The sequence below is a fragment of the Aquarana catesbeiana genome, linkage group LG07 (genome assembly GCF_042186555.1).
Source record: "Aquarana catesbeiana isolate 2022-GZ linkage group LG07, ASM4218655v1, whole genome shotgun sequence".
NCBI classification, from domain to species: domain Eukaryota; kingdom Metazoa; phylum Chordata; class Amphibia; order Anura; family Ranidae; genus Aquarana; species Aquarana catesbeiana.
In genome coordinates this window covers 284272533-284289052 of record NC_133330.1, presented here as the reverse complement: position 1 = coordinate 284289052, position 16520 = coordinate 284272533, and the positions used below count along the sequence as shown (strand labels likewise).

At 42.2% G+C, this 16520-nt stretch overlaps 1 protein-coding gene across 3 annotated transcripts in view; it reads right to left on the bottom strand.

Annotated features, from left to right (window-relative positions):
* The window catches only part of TNR (tenascin R), a 932265-nt gene extending 921164 nt beyond the window's left edge, over window positions 1–11101 (bottom strand). For all 3 annotated transcript variants that reach the window (XM_073593414.1, XM_073593413.1, XM_073593415.1), the window contains exon 1: window positions 10794–11101. The gene's annotated coding sequence lies outside the window, so the exon portion shown is untranslated. The remainder of the gene's footprint in view (window positions 1–10793) is intronic.
* Between the last annotated feature and the right edge of the window lie 5419 nt (window positions 11102–16520).

Genomic DNA, 16520 nt, shown 5'->3' with positions numbered 1-16520 from the left:
GACACCTTGGTCATGGGAAAACACAAGGTAATTTACACTAGGCATACACTATCTCACAAAAGTGAATAGACCCCTCACATTTTTGTAAATATTTTATTATATCTTTTCATGTGACAACACTGAAGAAATTACACTTTGCTACAATGTAAAGTAGTGAGTGTACAGCTTGTATAACAGTGTAAATTTGCTGTTCCCTGAAAATAACTCAACACACAGCCATTAATGTCTAAACTGCTGGCAACAAAAGTAAGTACACCCCTAAGTGAAAATGTCCAAACTGGGCCCAAAGTGTTTTGTGTGGCCACCATTATTTTCCAGCACTGCCTTAACCCTCTTGGGCATGGCGTTCACCAGAGCTTCACAGGTTGCCACTGGAGTCCTCTTCTACTCCTCCATGACGACATCACGGAGCTGGAGGATGTTAGAGACCTTGCGCTCCTCCACCTTCCGTTTGAGGATTCCCCACAGATGCTCAATAGGGTTTAGGTCTGGAGACATGCTTGGCCAGTCCATCAACTTTACCCTCAGCTTCTTCAGCAAGGCAGTGGTCGTTTTGAAGGTGTGTTTGGGGTTGTTATCATGTTAGAATACTGCCCTGCAGCCCACTCTCTGAAGGGAGGGGATCATGCTCTGCTTCAGTATGTCACAGTACATATTGGCATTCATGGTTCCCTCAATGATCTGTAGCTCCCCAGGGACGGCAGCACTCATGCAGCCCCAGACCATGACACTCCCACCACCATGCTTGACTGTAGGCAAGACACACTTGTCTTTGTACTCCTCAACTGGTTGCCGCCATACACGATTGACACCATTTGAACTAAATAAGTTTATCTTGGTCTCATCAGACCACAGGACATGGTTCCAGCAATCCATGTCCTTAGTCTGCTTGTCTTCAGCAAACTTTCAGCGGGATTTCTTGTGCATCATCTTTAGAGGAGGCTTCCTTCTGGGACAACAACAATGCAGACCAATTTGATGCAGTGTGCAGCATATGGTCTGAGCACTGACAGGCTGACCCCTTCAACCTCTGCAGGAATGCTGGCAACATTCATACATCTATTTTCCAAAGACAACCACTGGATATGAAGCTGAGCACGTGCACTCAACATCTTTGGTTCGACCATGGCGAGGCCTGTTCTGAGTGGCACCTGTCCTGTTAAACCGCTGTATGGTCTTGGCCACAGCGCTGCTGCTCAGTTTCAGGGTCTTGGCAATCTTTTTATAGCCTAAGCCATCTTTATGTAGAGCAACAATTATTTTTTTCAGATCCTCAGAGAGTTCCATGTTGAACTTCCAGTGACCAGTATGAGAGAGTGAGAGTGATAACACCAAATTTAACACACCTGCTCCCCATTCACACCTGAGACCTTGTAACACTAACGAGTCTAAGGACACCGGAGAGGGTAAATATCTAATTGGACCCAATTTGGACATTTTCACTTAGGGGTGTACTCACTTTTGTTACCAGCGGTTTAGACAATGGCTGTGTGTTGAGTTATTTTGAGGGAACAACAAATTTACAATGTTATACAAGTTTTTACACTCACTACTTTACATTGTAGTAAAGTGTCATTTCTTCAGTGTTGTCACATGAAAAGATATAATAAAACATTTCAAAAAATGTGAGATACTGTATTTTATGCCTGCAAATCTGACATCCTTTATTTCTTAAGAATGCGGTGTGTTGTCAGCCCACAAAAGGAAAATAGGAGCGGAGTGCATTTCTGGCAGAACAGGTATTTTTTTGTACTTTTTTTTGCACTTGCAGGGCCTTTAAAGGGATAACAGATGGGGAAATGTGCTGCATGTGTGTTTTTTTCCCCCTGCCATACTGTTATTGTTCAGTATATGAATATATATATATATATATATATATATATTCATATACTGAACAACAACAGTAATGCCGCGTACACACGATCGGACATTCCAACAACAAAATCCTGGATTTATTTCCGATGGATGTTGGTTCAAACTTGTCTTGCATACACACGGTCACAAAATTGTCAGAAATTCCAAACGTCAAGAACGCGGTGACGTACAACACATACGACGAGCCAAGAAAAATGAAGTTCAATAGCCAATGCGGCTCTTCTGCTTGATTACGAGCATGCGTGGAATTTTGTGCGTCAGAATTGTGTACACACGCTCGGAATTTCCGACAACGGATTTTGTTGTCGGAAAATTTGAGAACCAGCTCTCAAATTTTGTTGTCGGAAATTCCGACAAAAAATGTCCAAAGCAGCCTACACACGGTCGGAATTTCCGACAACAAGCTCCTATCGAACATTTGTTGTAGGAATATCCGATCGTGTGTACGGGGCATAATAATATAGCAGGGAAAAAAACACACATACAGCACATTTCCCCATGTGTTATCCCTTGAAAGGCCCTGCAAGTGCAATTTTTTTTTTTTTTTTTTTTAAAGAAGAGAGTTTAACAAGACTCGTGGCCACTCATTAAAATTAGAAGAAATGAGGTTTAACCTTAAACTATGTAGAGGGTTCTTTACTGTAAGAGTGGCAAGGATGTGGAATTCCCTTCCACAGGCAGTGGTCTCAGCGGGGAGCATTGATAGCTTCAAGAAACTATTAGATAATCACCTGAATGACCGCAACATACAGGGATATACAATGTAATACTGACACATAATCACACATAGGTTGGACTTGATGGACTTGTGTCTTTTTTCAACCTCACCAACTATGTAACTATGTAATACCTGTTTTGCCAGAATCTGCCAGAAATGCACTCAGCTTCTAATTTCGGCTGATTAAATTGGTTGTAAAGGTTGAAGGTTTTTTTTACCTTGATGCATTCTGTGTTCAGCAGCCCCCCTAATACTTACCAGAGCCCCACCCCAATCCAGCGATGTGCACAAGAGCAGCGGCTCTCCCGGGTTCACTTCCTCCTCATTGGCTGAGACAGCAATTATAGTCAATCATAGCCAGTGAGCCAATGAGGAGAGAGCAGGGGTGGGGCAGAGCCATGTTCTGTATGTAAATGGACACACAGCAGTGGCTCGGGAGCGATCCTGCTCAGGTGCCCCCATAGCAAGCTGCTTGCTATGGGGGCACTCGGAAAGACGGAAGGGCCAGGAGCACCGCCGGGGGACCCGAGAAGAGGAGGATAGGGGCTGCGATGTGCAAAACCACTGCACAGAGCAGGTAAGTATGACATGTTTAGTATTTAAAATCAAAAATCTGCCTTTAATATCACTTTAAAGCCTGCATGTTTAGCTGTGGTGAATGAGACTTTGGCACCATTGAGCTCTGCTGCCAGGTGGACCATTCAGCCCTGTTGCCGGCAGCCATAAAGCTTTATGAGAGGTTACTAATAGTACTAATGTTCTGTGCACTATGCACCAGGATGGAATGTTTAGAATGCAAGCAGTCAGTATTTGTGATAACAAACCTTTCTATATATGATATGATGTATATATGATATGATATATATATATATATTATATATATGATATGATGACTTTAAAGAGAAGTTCAGCACTATACTTCTAAAGTTTAAATAAATGTCCACCACTTTTATGTTAAATTACAGCTCATCAGCTTACAAAAGGTTAAGCATTTCATATCTCGTGATTCATTTTTTAGATTAATTGATCCATTATATCAATTTTTATAGATTAAGTGGAAGGTTTCAAGACTGACAAGTGGCATTTTATGGTTTAATATCTTACATGGTAGCTGTAGATGCCCCCAGTTGCTGGAACAGATCTATAATTCCAGAGTTTGCTAAATTGCTACTTATGTAAACTATAAGTTCCAAGGGGACAGGGTATAATATATGCTACTGCGACACGCTTCCCATTACTGCTGCTAAATATTTATATCCGAAATGAGCATTCAGCTGCTACTGACTACACCCCCCGCCCCTTCTTTAAACCAGTTTATACTAGAAATAATATATGTTACTTGATGATCCCATCCAGTGGTGGCATGAAGTCTAAATGATGGCTGAGAAGAACATTATTCTGTTATGCCAAGCATGAAAACACATAAGAAATATTTGCTTAGTTCCAATAATATTTATAGGGGAGAGTATTACTTCTGTTATGTTTAACTATCTGAGTAATGCCCAATATGGCATATATTTAATATAGCGGAATAAGATATGGTCGCTGTGTGCGGTAACCCATGGCAACCAAACAGGTTTTAGTTTATTGTAGTCAGATCAGTTTAGGATTCATTCTGGTTTCCGTGTGTTGCTGCATCTTTCTTATAGCAGTTATAACTTATACTTTCTTACTATTTTATATAGTCCTATCATTTCTAGATTACAGTTCCGTTCAAGACCAAAACCAGATGCTTCACTTAGATCTGGTGTAAAATGAGGAGGATTTTGCTATGTATATAATTCATGCCATGCACGTGAACACAGATTGATTCTATGCCATTCCAAATTTTATATGATCTCATTAAAGGAGAAGTACAGGCAAAGCGGGCTGAAGTCCTCTGTCTGCTAACATCACAGAGCTGGTCAAGGCTCGGGCAAGATTGCGACAATGAAGTTGGGATCCGCCCACATGCCTGGACCAGCACCGGGCTCAGCCTCTCAGCGGGTTGTTGAGAGCCTGAGCCGGCCTCTCTCGCTCCCTCTCCAGTAAGCGCAGGTGGGGGGGCAGAGCAGAGAGCCGGTGACTGACAGTCACCGGCTCTCTGCTCAGGGAGCCCTGAGAACCGAGCGATCGGCTGTGTTTGAGCGCTTGGCTCTCAGTGTTAGAGCCGGCAATGGGCAGAAGCAGCACCAGACCGATGCTGCATCCACCTAGGTAAGTATGATTCTTAAAAAAACAAAACCCCATACTTCTCTTTTAACTAGCAGAAATGTGTGGCTTTCTGCTAAGATCCTAAACACTGTTTCTCTGTGAAAGTTTAAATAGAAAAGTGTTTCCAGTTGTAGAAAGTTATCTTATACATTTTATATTACCTTTAAAAACTGAAGTTTAGCTTAAAAAAAACAAAAACAAAAACAAAAAACAGCTTTTGCCACATCTCTTACCTGTAATATCCCATGTTGTGAAGGCAGCTGGATTCTCAAGAAATCTTAACTGCAGGGATGCCCTGTCCTTGTCCTGTCTCTGAACTTACAATGATTAACAACTTCAGGTTATCAGGTAGAACCGCAGTACAGATGATCCAATGGGGACACACCACTTCCTCACTTCCTTCCTCCTCCTCCATTGAGTGAAGTTCTTTCATTGATTTCACTGCAATCTCTGATACATACTTCATTATAGGGGAGTGATGTGACTGAAGCTGTAGGGATATTTTTTTTACGTTACGATTTACGTTGCGCTATGTCTGGAAGCTTAGGTGTAATAACACCTGATGCAATGTATTGAGGATTTGTGTGCAGTGCTAAGTCTATTACAATAATGTACAGTGTACACAATGTGCATGCAGGTGTTCATAGTGCATTACAGTCATAAGTGTCATTAAACATATTGGGTATAAAAGAAAAAGGACCTACAGTTTGCCTGTAAATCTCAATTGCAAAATAAGCAATAACTACCAATTGGTCCTCTTGTTTGCACCCTTCCCACCCTCCACTGCCAAATTTTGCACTTTTTTTTGGGGGGGAGCAGGTACCTGGATTTGACAGGTACCCACTACTGGATAAGACAGCCGATCGACCCTCCTCAACCCCCTCCCCCCCCCAGAAGACAGCGGGACCATTCAGACTCGCACATGTGCAGTAGGAAATCGGCTGTGAATGCCAGCGCCTGCACCCAAAGCCGATTGACATATCTGCTGAGGGTGCCGACATCACGGGATCCCTGGACAGGTAAGTGTCCTTATATTAAGAATCAGTGCTATGTGTAACTGCTGATTTTTATTTATTTATTTATTTATTTTACATACTGGAGCTTCTCTGTATATAGGAACTGATGACAAATAAGATAAGCCTGTTCTAGTAAGAAACATCTTCTTTCACAGCTGACTCCTGCAAAGTAATTCCATTGAAAAATGTAGGCAGCTTCTGGTGAGACTACATCAGCTTGAAATGGCTAAAAACATGAAATCAGCCTTTCTCAACCTTTTTAACACACAGGAACCATTGAAATAACGTCCCGTGCTCAGGGATCCCTTGTAAATAAGTGCTATATCTACAGCTCATGGTACATTAGTGTGATGGTTGGTAGGAAGAATACTCTATACATTCTCGGTCATTGGGAAGAATCCCCCTTACAGATAACTAAAAAGATTATTTTTCTCAGTGGTTACATTTTTGTTCAAGTTGCTCATTGTTGAAAGAACCCCTAGCAACCTCTGGAGGAACCCTAGGGTTCCATGGAACCCTGGCTGAGAAAGGTTGCAATAAACAACACAGCTAATGCTGTGTACACACATCGGACTTTCCGCCAACAAAACCGTGGATTTTTGTTCGAAGGATGTTGGCTCAAACTTGTCTTGCATACACACGGTCACACAAATGTTGGCCAACAATTCCGAACGTGAGAACGCGGTGACGAGCCGAGAAAAAGGAAGTTCAATAGCCAGTGTGGCTCCTTCTGCTTGATTACGAGCATACGTGAACTTTTGTGCGACCGTACACACGATTGGACTTTCCGACAACAAAGTTTTGTTGGCGGAAAATTTGAGAACCTGCTCTCAAACATTTGTTGGCGAAAAGTCCGACAGCAAATGTTCGATGGAGCATACACACGGTCAGACTTTCCGACAACAAGCTCACATACAACATTTCCCGTCTGAAAGTCTGACCGTGTGTACGCGGCATAAGTCTTTTTGAACATTAGCAGTTTTCAGTTGTGTTCTTATGGAAAGTTTTCCAGATAACAGCAAAATAAAGTAAAGACACACCAATTCATTTAAATTATAAGTCAATAAAATAGCCTACAGCAAAAGGTATTAGACCCAAATGTGTTTAGATTTGTCCAAAAATGAACCATGGCTCTATTTACTGGTCCCCAAGCTTATCTTCTCCTCATATTACAGATGAGAGTCTAGCACCTGACCTGATGATCTATGCTCATGGCGCGTGTGTGTGTTTATTAATGCTAGACCAGAAAGGCTGAACTTTGCCGTGATTAAGTTATTCTGCGTTAGTACAAGAAGCTGGAGAGGGACTTTGGAGTGATTTGCTGAAGGAACTCAATGGTGCTCCAGAAATCATTTCATCCACTGAGTAAGGGACTAAGGCAACTCACTATGAAAATATATAAATATGAAAAAGGCACACTGTGAAGAGCAGGCTTTTCATCCTCTCTATCAGAATAGCATTTTGCAGAAGCCTGGATCAATATTAAACACTGCTTCAACTGCTGCTGCAAGCTATCTCTGTATTAAATTGCTTTCTATTTTTCCTCCCCTCATATAGCCGGAAAACAGACAGAAACTTAAGCACAGAGCATTTGCTTGTATTAATGTTTGGAGTTACAGAGGCAAAAAAAGAGGCTGGTGGATAATTACCAAACTTTCAGAAATCCTTCATTGGTTAGAAGAAATGTACAACCCTTCCACTGATACCATAGGGGACAGACTCATAAGCTCGATCAATCAAAAGAATAACAGCCAGCTAGAGTTAGCACAATTCCATTTTTCTTCAGCCTATTATAGGTGTAACAGCCAGGTAGACAGATTAAAGTGGTATTAAACCCCAAATCAAAAATGTATTTTAATGCAGTTTACCAATCCTTAAATGTGGTGGCTGCAATCGTTTTCTCTTTTTTAAGGTGATCTGGCCAGTAAAATACTTCCTGACTTAGGGTGTCTTGCCTCTGGATTGGGGAGTTAAGGAGACACCTTTGGACAGCAGCATTGTAAATTTAGGGTGAGGGTAGTGTTGTAGGCACTAGCAGAAGCCTTTCTCAATCTTTTCAACACAAAGGAACCCTTGCAATAACTTTCTGGTCTTAGAGAACCCCTGCGAAAAATGACTATATCTACAACTCACGATACATTAGTGTGATGGTCAGTGGTAAGAATGTTCTTTACACTTGTGGTCATTGGAAAGAATTACCCCCTTACAGATAGATAAAAAGATCAATGGTGTCAGTGGGGACCTTATCTGAGAGGCAGAAATTGTTCTTTGCTTAAGGAACCCTTAGCAACCTCTGGAGGAACCTTAGTTGAGAAACCCTGCACTAGCAGTTTCGGGCTGTGGTAAAACTTGTGTTGGTTGGGAATGCTACCAAAGTCGCAAGCGTTTCCTACACATAAGCAGTGGGAAGAATGTTCCTTACACTTGTGGTCATCGGAAAGAATTACCCCCTTACAATTAGCTCAGAAGATGAATGGTGTCAGTGGGACCTTATCTGAGAGGCAGAAATTGTTATTGCTCAAGGAACCCCTAGCAACCTCTGGAGGAACCCTAGTTGAGAAACCCTCAGATTTAAGCTAGGTTCAAACTTGTGCCAGTTGGAAGCGCTAACAAAGCCGCATGCATTCCTGACCCAGAAGCAAAACGTGCTGCTGTTTAATAGATACGGGACACAAAGGATGCCATTATTTCTTAATGGCACCTGCATCCATCAGCAACGTGGATCATTTTTTGCCTGCCATGCTGCATGGTGCTGCGGTACTATGCAACACAGTGCGGCACATTTAAAAAAAAAAAAGAGTCAGGGACTTCTTTCCCTGAATTTCTTCATATAGGGTACCTATTGAAATGAATGGGCTTCTTACCCACAGGTTGCACAAGTGTGAACCTAGCCTTGGATGGACTTGACTAACAGATTAAAGTCAGCAGTTACAGAAACCATTTTTTTCCTTTTTTTCTAAAGTTTTACATAAATGAATAAAAGCTGACCATTGTGAGCATCCCTGTCAGTGGTAAATGGTTTGTCTCAACCATTTAACTGCCACTTTTGGTCAGTTAAATGAAGTTGAAAAATAATTTACTTACTGGTTTTAGGCTAGGTTAAAACCTGGGAGAGTTAGGAATGCTACCATGCGTTCCAGACCCACAAGCAAAATGTGCTGCTGTTTGGTAGACACGCAGGGTGCCATTATTTCTTAACGGCACCCCCATACATCAGCAAACGTGGATCATTTTTGCATGCCAAGTCACATGGTGATGCAATTCAGTGCAGAGCAATTTAAAAAAAAAGAGTCAGGGATTTCTTTCCCTGCGTTTCTACTTATAGGGCAGCCTATTGAAATAAATGGGCTTCTTATCCTCAGGTTGCATAAATGTGAACCTAGCCTTGGATGGACTTGACTAACAAATTAAAGTCATACTCCAGCCTAACACTCTATAAGCAGTTACAGAAACAGTTTTTTCCTTTTCGATAAAAGTTTCACATAAATGAATTCACTTTGGATGGAGATGCAATAAAGACACCTTTAGACAGCAGCATGGGCAGAGGGTAGTGTTAGATGCACTAGCAGATGCCCTTTCAGATGGACCTTACTAACATATTAAGCATAAGGCTAAGTTCACACTGGCATTAAAAGCAGGTGTTTGAGAGGCATTAAAAATGCCCCTCAAACCCCTATGTAAATGATACAATGGACAGCACACAGTGCTGTTCACACTATCAAAACATGAAGTGTTATGCCCTGTACACACCATAGGATTTTCCGACAACAAAACCGTGGATTTTTTTTTCCGAAGGACGTTGGCTCAAACAAATGTTGTCGGAAATTCTGAACTTCAAGAACGTGGTGACGTACAACACGTACGACGAGCCGAGAAAAATGAAGTTCAATAGCCAGTGCGGCTCTTCTGCTTGAATCCGAGCATGCGTGGACTTTTGTGCGTCGGAATTGTGTACACACGCTTGGAATTTCCGAGAAAAAATTTGAGAACCTGCTCTCAAACATTTGTTGGCGGAAATTGCGATAACAAATGTTCGATTGAGCATACACACGGTCAGGCTTTCCAACAACAAGCTCACATCCAACATTTTTTGTCCGAAAATCCTATCGTGTGTACAGGGCATTGGTGTTGCGTCACTTCAAAATTGAAGCCCCATGTCGAGTCAGGAGGCATTTGAAGCCTTTCTCAATCTTTCAAGTCTATGGTAACGCTTTGTAAATGCTCTGGCAGGCACTTGTGGTGCAGTTGCAGGGTGTTAAGATTAGTTTATTTCCTGTAAATACTAAAGCTCATTAACGCGAGTCTAACATCCATACTAACGCTATAGGAGTGTTTGTTAAGCATTAAAAATGTAGCTAAGTGTGAACAAGCCCTAACTGATTTCGCTAAGTGTGAACAAGCCCTGACTAATTCTTATTATGCAGTTACAGCAACTTGTTTTGTTTTTTCCTTTTTCAATAACAGTTTCACATAAATGAATAATAGCTCACCATGATAAGCACCCCTGTCAGTGGTTAATGGTTTGTCTCAACCCTCTCTAACTGCCACTTTTAGTCTGTTAAAGGAAGTTGCAAAATAATTGACTTACAGGCTGGATCACCAAGTACAAATAAAGGGGGAAAAAAAGGAAACGAATGCAGCCATCTCATCTAAGAACTGGTAAATTGCAACTTATTACATTTTTGATTTTGCATTTAATATTGCTTTCAATGCTCTCTGAACCAGCCACCTTGCAGCAATGCTAGCACAGCACAGTCCCCCTTCTATAAGTTTAAAATGCATTTTTAAAGTGCAAGGCATCTCTTTATAAGACGTCTAGGCTTCGGAGGAATAGGAGGATATCCCTGGACCGCACGTTGCCTTGTAATGTACATGCGGTAATTGGGGACTGTGCCGGTAATAGGAGCGAGCACTGTCCAGGGTGCTGATCGCGCTGTGCGCTGTCCAAGGTGCTGAAAGACATGCAGATGGAGAAGAAGTAGAGAACTCACCCGGCTGGAAGGTCTTCTCCGGGATGGGAAGAGTCGCTGATTGTGATATAGAAGAATATTCAGCTTGTTCAGCACAATCCTGCAGAATAAGGAGGCTCCAGTCCCTGTCCTCTGCTGGGGACAGTCCAGCTCCTCTGGCAGCCTTTGGCTGTGCCTGTATTGCCGGCTTGGTGAGCTCAGACTGCCTCTAGAACACTGTGCGCCCGGTGCTGTGCCTGCTACTCGGGTCTATTAGAGTGCACAGAGCCAGCGCTGGCATATTCCTTCTCCTTCTCCAGCCCTCAGCTGTGCTCAGTCTAGCATGGCCCCCTAGTGGACAAAAAGATACAATGGGGGGGTGTAGTTGTCAGGAGGATTAGAACACTGACCCCCAGAAAACAAATCTACACTGCATAGCAGGGGGCTGCAGAACCCTGGGCCAAGGAAATCCTCCACCTATAGCTCTAAGGATTTAAAGCACGTTTAAAGGCTGATTTTCTTGCTAGTTATTAGACTCGGAAAAATATTTAGATGATTTTTCTGATGTCTAGCACACCACTTGTAATTGTCTTGTCACTTGTTGCCTTGTTATTACCCTCCCTGTATAGCCATACAATTTATTTATCATTGCTACATGTAATGTAACTATTTAAAACCCAGCTCCAAGAAAGCTGAACATTGTTCCTTGCAGTGCGGTAAACATGGGTGCTCAACCTGTTTTCTTCCAGCTGTTGCGGAACTACAAGTCCCATGAGGCATTGCAAGCGGCTGACAGTTACAAGCATGACTCCCAAAGGCAGAGGCATGATGGGACTTGTAGTTCCGCAACAGCTGGAGTGCCACAGGTTAAGCACCCATGGGTTAAATGGATATTAAAGTTTTGTCGTTTTTTATTTTATTTAAACAGCGGCGGCCCGTATTGCGGGGCCCCCCTAATCCATGCGTCTGGCCCCCTAATCTACATGCGGGGAGCCAGACACATGGATTCCAATGGGTCTTTTTTTTTTTCTTTTTTAGAAGCAGGTGGTTAGAGCCAGAGGCTCTAATAGGCTTTAAAAAAAAGGTGGGCACGAAGTGCAGAGCAATGCGTCCCAAGCCCACCCAGTTGTGGGACAATAGCAAAATATTATTCGCTAAGGTCTTCCTGTTTCCTCCCTGCCAATCAGGTCCTGAGACCCGTCACCTGAATGGCCGAGGGGAAAAGTGATCCTATTGGCCGTCGAGGAGGAGGAGGGAGAAGACGAAGGGGAAGTCGCCGTGAAGCATCAGGAGGAGGAGATGCCCTCTGGAGGAAGCTGGTGACCGACTGGCCGACCAGGAGGGAGGTCGAGGGGGGTGCATGTCACCCAACAGACCAGGGGGGTGGCGGGTGGTTTGTTTGCCACCCCCCCAAAAAAATTATACCACCAGCTGCTACTGTACTTAAAATAACACACATGGTATACATACCTGCTCTGTGCAGTGGTTTTGGACAAAGCAGCCTGGTTCCTTCTCTTTTAGGGTCCCACGCTGGCACTCCTGGCCCCTCCCCCTTGCTGTGTGCCTGCGGCTCTGTGTGTCCATTCGCACATGGCCCCGCCCCTTCATCTCCTGATTGGCTCGCTGGCTGTGATTGACAGCAGTGGGAGCCAATGGCTCCCGCTGCTGCCAAAATCCAATTGGAAGTGCTAGTCCCTGGAGAGACAAGGCTCTTGTGGACATCACTGGATTGAGAGGGGGCTCAGGTAAGTATTAGTGGGGGATGGGGGGGCTGCTGCACACAAAAGTTTTCTTTTACCTTCATGCATTTCTATAAAATTAAAAAAAACTTGTGCCTTTACAACCACTTTAACCGCTTGCCGACCGTATACAGTGCATATATGGCAGCAAGGCGGCTTTCCTGTGCAGTACGTGATCAGCGCGCCAGCCTAAAGAGCGCACTCGCAAGCCCCTGCTCTCCCGACTGTGCTGCGATTGGTCACTGGTACCAGCCTCTGATTGGTCGCTGGCACTGACAATCGGCTCTGGACATTACTGAAGAGAGCCCTGTGTAGGTAAACAACACAGGGCTCTCTTCTGACAGCAGCAATGTGCTGTTTTGTTTTTTTCTTCCTCGAAAGCAGGAAGAAAAACCCAGCATATTGCTTAGTAAAAACGCCTTACACAGTACACAGAAAAACATGTTGGCCACACGTTTAACCCCTTGATCGCCCCTGATGTTGACCCCTTCCCTGCCAGTGTCATTTGTACAGTGACAGTGCATATTTTTAGCACTGATTACTGTATTGGTGTCACTGGTTCCCAAAAAAGTGTCAGTTAGCAATATCACAGTCCTGCTATAAGTCGCTGATTGCCACCATTACTAGTAAAAAAAAAAAAAAAAAAAATTACATACATACTAGTAAAAAAAAATTCCATATATATATCCCATAGTTTTTGTGCAAAAATATGTAGCAGAATACATTTTGGCCTGAATAATTTAAAGAAATTAGATTTTTTTAAAATTTTTTATTGGATGTGTTTTATAGCAGAAAGTAAAAAATATTGATTTTTTTTCAAAATTGTCGTTTTTTTTTTTTTTTTTTGTAGCACAAAAAATAAAAATTGCAGAGATGATCAAATACCACCAAAAGAAAGCTCTATTTGTGGGAAAAAAGTATGTCAATTTGATTTTTGTGCAATGTCGCATAACCGCACATTTGACAGTTAAAGTAATGCAGTGCCATATCGGAAAAAATATCCTGGTCATGAAGAGGGTAAAACCTTCCAAAGCTGAAGTGGTTAAAGTGTTACTAAACCCACAACAGTAAAATCAGTCTGTATATGCAGTAAAGCATGCTTGTTATACTCACGATGCAACCTAAGGGGTTAATCATGTGCATTGTGTAAAAAGGCTTTTGATCCTGTCTTCTCTGATCCTCCCCTTTTTCCACACTCCCCAATCCATCTCCCAAGAACAGATCGTTGGGGACACTCTGCACATGCTTAGCTTGCTGTGTATTGCTAGAGCTTTTTTTTTTTTTTTCTTCGGAAGGTGCATATGATCGGCACAGGGCCAATCAGCACTGTCCAGACATATCCAGACAGAGGGTCAGGGGTCCTGCAGCCTTATAGGACAGTCAGAGTAGAATGAAAACTCCTCCTGTAAGCTTTAACCAGACACTGATAGCAGTCACAAGACTGCTATATACTGCTGATGAGAAAAGGTATTTAGCGGTTTATATTTACTAAAAAGATTGCTTTTCAATGTTCTGTGTACTGTGGGAGACCAGATATAGTGAATGCAGGGTCCTGGGTTTAGTAACACTTTAACTGCTTATTTATTCTTGGGGAGAGTAGGGCTCGTTTAGGCTCAGTTCACACTGATGCAGTGTTAATTTAGTCAACTAAAACGACTAAAACATTTTAGTCAACTAAAATGACTAAAACATTTTAGTCTACTAAAATACGACTAAAACTAAAACAATTGAGATGACTAAAATACGACTAAAACTAAAAGCCATTTTAGTTAAAAGACTAAAATGAGACTAAAACTAAAATGCCATTTTAGTCCTAAGACTAAAAAGAGACTAAAACTAAAATGCCATTTTAGTCAAAAGACTATGACTAAAACTAAATTGGAATTACTGAAATGTACTGGAGATTTTAGTCGACTAAAACGTAGGACATTTTAGTTGACTAAAATGTACTGGAGATTTAGTCGAGTAAATACGACTAAAACTAAAACAATTGCAGAAGACTAAAATGGGACTAAAACTAAAATGCCATTTTAGTCCTAAAACTAAAATTAACACTGCACTGATGTGATGCGGGAAATGCACAGGGATCACTAGGTTTCCCGCATTGCATCGCACCATATAGCAATCTCACTGCGTTAATGCGATTTGCTGTGGGTGTCAGTAAAAAGTTAACGACACCCCAAAAGCAGGTTACAGAATGCAGTACATTTGCTAGAATCGGATTGCATGGGTATTCATACCATTCCAGTGTGACAAATGAAAGGTGCCTGCACCTTTTACGTGTGGATGGGGTGCGATTTGAGACATGCAAAATAATGGACTCAAATCGCAACGCACAGAATTGCATCTGCTTTGCACAGGAATGTGGTGCAATTCCTGTGTAAATCACATGCAATGTGATGCATCACATCAGTGTGAACCCAGCTTTAGACCTGCTTTGCTCTCTGAAGAGTGACCCTTGTTCTGCATAGTAACCACAGTGGGCCGTTTCTCACCATGGACACCATTCACAGAATGCCTTGTGGTGTTCTCAATTAATGCAAGATGTTTTCTGGATGGACAAGGTGGAGATCATGACATCGCTGCCCTGCCTTTTCACCTTTTTTTAATCAGAGAATGTCTTGCAATCCTTGAGAAAAATTCAGCAGGACAGCTGTTCCTCGTGGATCCCAAAAGCCAGTGGCCACCACTTTAGTAGCAATGACTACTACAGTGATTCTTCACTTCCACAATGGTATGGCAAATGCATACTTACATTGATCAAAACTGGACCAAAGCAACTATGCAAAAAAAAAAAAACAGAGGTCAGCTTTAGCAAAAGCAGCAGCAAACAATGCAATGTATATTAACCCATTGCAATCTGTACTAACAAGATTATAGGGGAAATCTGGTTTATGTGAGATACAGAATTTGCACAAAATTTCTGCACCACTTTAACCTGTTCAGCTCCGGAAGGTTTACCCCCCCCCCCCCCAACAATACGGCACTTTTGTGTTATTTTAACTGACAATTGCGCGGTCGTGCGACGTTGTACCCAAATAAAATCGGCATCCTTTTTTTCCCACAAATAGAGCTTTCTTTTGGTGGTATTTGATCATCTCTTTTATTTTTTGCGCTATAAACAAAAAAAAGACTGACAATTTTGAAAAAAAACATATTTTTTACTTTATGCTATAAAACATATCCAATAAAAATATGTAAAGATTCTAATTTCTTCATCAATTTAGGCCAATATGTATTCTGCTACATATTTTTTGATAAAAAAAAATCCCGATAAGCGTATATTAATTAGTTTGCACAAAAGTTATAGCGTCTACAATGTATGGGACAAATTGACACTGTGACACTTTTTGGGGACCAGTGACATCAATACTGTAATCATGCTAAACAAATGCACTGTCACTTTACTAATGACACTGACAGGGAAGGTGTTAACATCAGGGGCGATCAAAGGGTTAAATGTGTTCCCTGGGAGTGCTTGCTAACTGTGGGGAGATGCTTTGACTGAGGTAAGAAAGATATCCATGTTCCTGCTTAGCTTAGCAGAAATTCAAGTTCTCCATCTTACCCTCTTACAGAACGGCGATCTGCCTTGTTTACATAGGCAGACCCCTGTTCTGTCTCTCTCAGGAACAATTGCGGCATGCCAGCGAACATCGGGTTCACCGGACCAGCTCCCACTGTGTCCAATCACAACAGGAGCGGGTCGGCAGCGGCGCGTGTGCACGCCACAGACTCGGAAATAGAAACCACCTACAGGTACGTGATTTTGCCCAGGAGGGCTGCCCTGCCACAGTGTATATGCGTGGGACGGTCTGGAAGAGGTTAAAGTCCATCTTGCACAAAAAATAATAAATGCACTCATATGAAACTGATGTGAATATACAATGTATATGTAAAGCACTGTGTAAAGTGACGACACTATATAAGTACCTGAAAAAAAAAAAAAAATATTGATTAATGAAAAATTAGCTTTTTCTTTCTTTTGCATTGGAGCCTGCAAAGCATCGCAGCTATGATCAGTGGATCG